The following is a 4,667-nucleotide window of genomic DNA, read 5'->3' as shown; positions in this document are numbered from 1 at the left end:
AGGTTCAAAGGGTAAAACCTACCTATCCTATACTTGACTCAATTGCTGAATGTTATCACATACCCCATCTCCATTCATGTGGAGGATTGTTGAATATGTGTGAATGGAGAAGCAGTGGAAGAGGATAGAAGCTCTATTGTGAATGAGATTTTAGTTTCACAATGGGAGTTTCAAGGCATGTTGATTAGTTTATATTGATTCATATGCATTGAGGATGTGAACAAATACATGGGGAGAGGCTCTCTCTCACGCCTGGGTGTGCAGAGAGGGTGCAAATCCAGGGCCCGGATTGCACTGAACCATGTTGACTCGTATACGGGCACGACCTGCGCGTGCCGAATGTCGGACCGGTCGGGGCAAAATTTTTCCAAGTGGAATAACCAACCGCCAGGCCTCTCGCCAGGTCGTACCGCCCGATCGGCCTTACTGCCCAACCGTACTGCCCGATCAGTCTTTCTACCCGCTTGACTGTATTGCCCGGTCAGCCTTACTGCCCGCCCGACCATACTGCTCGGTCGGTCTCTTTGGTTGGATGGCTACTCTGTCCGATCGGACTTTGTGCTCTTGACTGCTCAGCTCGGCAACACAGACCTGTTGCTCAGTAGATCTGTCCGCGTCCGATCGGACTTTGTGCTCTCGACTGCTTGGCTCGGCAACATAGACCTGCTGCTCAGTAGATCTGTCCGCTCGACGACTGAGTCTGATATGCCGCTCTTCGGCACGTAGCAGAAATCAACCCCTACTGATAGTCTGAAATTATCCACTCAGATCATCTCTATTATAAATTAAATTTAAATTCTGTATAACTTTAAATTCAGCTATGGCTCTAAAAATATCTGATAACATATTATTTTTTCCGAACAGAAACTACCTGAGCACGCTGCTGGTGTATCTGATCCATGATCAGACCATCAGGCCGAGGAGGAGAATTGGCACCAAGACAACATCAGCAGGGTGAAAGAACAGCAAAACCATTATAGATAGTAAAACAGAAATTGCAGTATCTACTAAAACACAACCGTAGCACCTATTCTTTGATTACTAAAATAGAGGAACAATATTATTACTATAAGATTCGTCTAAATTTATGATCCATGTTATATTATTTTAAACCTCCTTCACCTCTACTCCGTGAAGTGAGGCTATCTGTTGTGGTTTCAATATCATAAAGTAAACTTACATTTATCAAAAACAAATTCAAATCATTTAGCTAAACCTTCATCATATTTCATCATCCCAAAACTCTTCAAGAGATTTAGAGTCCATTGTCTGAGACTAAGAATAGAGATTGATTTCCTCTGTGCTGAGGAATCCTACTGATTCTCTTCCTCTCTTCTTCATTAAGTATGTCCAAATTCTCCATCATCCTTTTCTCATTGAAGCTTTTCACTATCACACAGTCTCCTTGCTCGGAAACCCACCTCAAATATATCTATCATATGAACATTGAGTCATACCGCAAATTTTAAGATATATGGTTTCAATCTTTAAATATTTGATCAGTTATTGCAATGCTCAGTCCTTCCTTTAACTTTGGCTATTTGTTGTAGAATCTCACACTCCATAACCCAATCTTGACCCCAGACTGTTCCTCTAGCTCCCAAGGTGAGTAAGCACAGAGTTGAATGTCTTTAGCTATGCAAAACTCCCTAAGCTTCTTCTGTTGGCAAAGAGGGTTCACCTCTACCTTATGCATTATTTAGTAAAAACTTAATTGAATCTAATATAGTATGGTGAGTCTAAAGCATAAATTTGTAGGTTTTCTATGTAAACCTGGTTGGCCACAGGTGGAATTGTTACAGTAAAGAGCAGTTTCTCAATCTTTTGGATGGAGAAGTTGCTGACTCCGGCAAATTGGTGAGCCCCATCCTTTGGCACTCTTCCATGGCTGCCCATATCGAGCATTTGTTCATCCTTTGAAATTGATTTGGGAGGACCTTCCAATTTGGCACAATACAAAATCTTGTTTGAAAAGTGATGAACGAATTGAAATAAAGTCCAATTATAAGGACTCATAACAGAGAACCAGTCGGCATGTGATCACAACCCGATTAGCTCTTGGGACATGCCAGGCCCAAACCCAGGCTCAACAGGCTGGGGTCTTGCTACACCTGGTCTTGAGGCCAAGTTAACTGGTCAGCTTGATCACAACCCAATCATCTCTGGGTCAGACTAACTGCAGCCCAATTGCATCGAGCCCAACGGGCCAGAGCCTAGCTCATTGCCATTCTTCTACTAAAAAGTGGTAATTTTCGTTTTAAAAGTCTGTGGTATCATTGAACTCTTCTATATTGAAAATGGAAAGATTTTAAAAGTCTACAGTAAGGCGAAAAAAAAATCCAAAAATCTCCCAAAAGTTTGTTTGTTCATATCCAACTCTGGAATCACCATACCACTCCGGAAAAACAATTGCTAGGATAATCTGGTAAAATAACATGGAGAAAATGTTTCCTACATTTATTTCCCCAAACACAAGAATTGAGCTTTGGATTCATAACACTCAGTTCTACTATCAAAACGACTTCAGATTATGTTAGAAGGGAAAAATCTTTGTAAACAAACATTTCGGCAGTTCTTCGTAGACTATCTCAAACGGAAAATAATGCAAAAACCCGATTTTTGCACCAAATAATTCGCAAATAAATCGATTACATAAGTGACTTTTGCAAGGCAGGAAGCAAGAGATAGCTCTGGGCGTCCCGGATGCGATGAGTCCCAATTGGAGCGCTTCCGCTAGATCCTCGCCAAGCCGTCTCGAAATGGTATGTTACTTTGACATCTCATGCTACCAAAGAAATGGATGGACTCTCAATCTCGAAATGGTGCGTCAAATCTATTGCCATCAACCGACTGAATTTCACTTCACTGGGTCAATAGCAAATGTAAAACCGGTTTAGCTTCCGGTGCAAACCAAACCGCTTAGATCAAACGTCAACTTCTGATCCAGATAGGTGTTCCTTTGGTCCGAAAGTGGTATCAAATTGACTTTTATTTTCTAGTTCTGTGCGTGCTTTGATTCTTTCGCTTCCGGAGCCATGAGAGGACTCCAATGGACGAAGCAGTGGAGTATGGGAAAGATGAATGTGATCGACGCGATCAACACTGCAGTTATGCAAGTCGAACTGGATAGTGTTAGTCTAGTTTAGCCGTATGAAATTATACTATCGAATACTTGAACCAGCGCATGAAAACAGTTCGTGTATGTGATTGACATTGCATTTTGATCACTAGTGTTTAATGAAGTCACAATAATGAAATCTTACTCGTCTTTAATTATAACCTATTAGAATCTCTTCCCTTATCTTTTGTTTTGGATTAATTGCTAAATGTAAAATGAAGATTTGAAGTGTCAATAAATCATGCATGAGTATTTATTTTTAGCAAACACATGCATGCAGTTTCAATTTAATAACGAATCAAGTATATTATCAACTCAATTTTACCTTGAGGTGGTGTTGCTGTAATAGATTATGGGATTGATTTTTTCACCTTTTGTTGGATAACAGGTTTGCTTTTTTAATTATTTTTTCAATTTCTAAGCGATAATTTTAGAGGCAATAAGATACAATTATACAAAGCACAAGTGGAATATTTTGACCTGCCCCTTATTTTTTCTCTTTTCACAAATTGTCTTGTAGTAAATGGACACTATGAAAATGCACACAAAACAGGCAACGTTATTAAAAAAAAAAAGGGTAAGGATAAATCATTAATGTTAATTGCATAACCCAATGTATCCTTGTGCAGGCCCAAGGCCCCAGGCCACAAAGACATCTTTTTTAATTAACAGGCGACAAAATTAGAACGCAAATGTATCAGCGACCCACGGCCCAATGCCTGAAAAGGCGACAAAACTAAGAAAAAAAACAAATATCAGAGCCAGGTTTCGATCCTGGGACCTGTGGGTTATGGGCCCACCACGCTTCCGCTGCGCCACTCTGATTGTTGAATAACTGATTAGTTAATTTTATGATATTTTGTACTAAAGCATTGGCTTTTCTTATAAAGTAAAATTTCAATCCCCCTGCAGTATCTATAGTAGGATTATAATAGATTGAAACCTTTCATTTCGTTCTTAGAATTTAATGTTACGTTCATTTTTTTTACTTTCATTTTTTCACCACAACATTCACTTTCTCCCAGGAACAATTTCAATTTGCTGTTATAAGGCTCAAACAATGATAAAATTTTTGTTTAGAGCGAAAAAAAATAAAGTTTGCCAATAATGTTATTGTTATTTTAAATCCCTGGCCTTCAGTTCACTTATCAATAGTCCAAAATATCTTGAGGATATCCTTTTTGTAGAGAGAATCCACATCTTGAAGATTTATAGATCAGCTCGTGTTCCTTTTGCCAAAAGAAATTACAAGTCTGAAACTTTACATGTGCAAATGAAGAGATACCTGCTCATCAGTTCATAAAACACTTGAATCATCTGAAACCTAAGAAAGAACTCAATCATACTCAATATATCTTGAGGATAAGAGTTAGTTTTCATTTGCAGGTAAAATGAAGTTGAAATAAAAATGGATTCCTCTGCATGCTCAATTGAGAGTGACAATTTGACCAAAGAACTTGAACGCTTCAAGTCCAATTACATGGTGCGATAACACAATAGCAAACTGCATGGTGGTCGATAGCAAAAAGATCTTTAAGCTCATAGACAA

At 39.0% G+C, this 4,667-nt stretch overlaps 1 non-coding gene and 1 pseudogene across 1 annotated transcript; both read right to left on the bottom strand.

The window, feature by feature from the left end:
* Positions 1-1,221: 1,221 nt before the first annotated feature.
* On the bottom strand, positions 1,222-1,913 carry LOC121991336 (annotated as a pseudogene).
* Positions 1,914-3,871: 1,958 nt separating this feature from the next.
* Positions 3,872-3,943, bottom strand: TRNAM-CAU. The gene has a single exon. It is a non-coding gene; the product is annotated as a tRNA-Met (tRNA).
* Positions 3,944-4,667: the final 724 nt, after the last annotated feature.

Source organism: Zingiber officinale, chromosome 6B (assembly GCF_018446385.1).
Source record: "Zingiber officinale cultivar Zhangliang chromosome 6B, Zo_v1.1, whole genome shotgun sequence".
Lineage (NCBI taxonomy): Eukaryota > Viridiplantae > Streptophyta > Magnoliopsida > Zingiberales > Zingiberaceae > Zingiber > Zingiber officinale.
The sequence above is the reverse complement of the archived record's forward strand: the minus strand, read 5'-3'. Positions and strand labels throughout refer to the sequence as shown.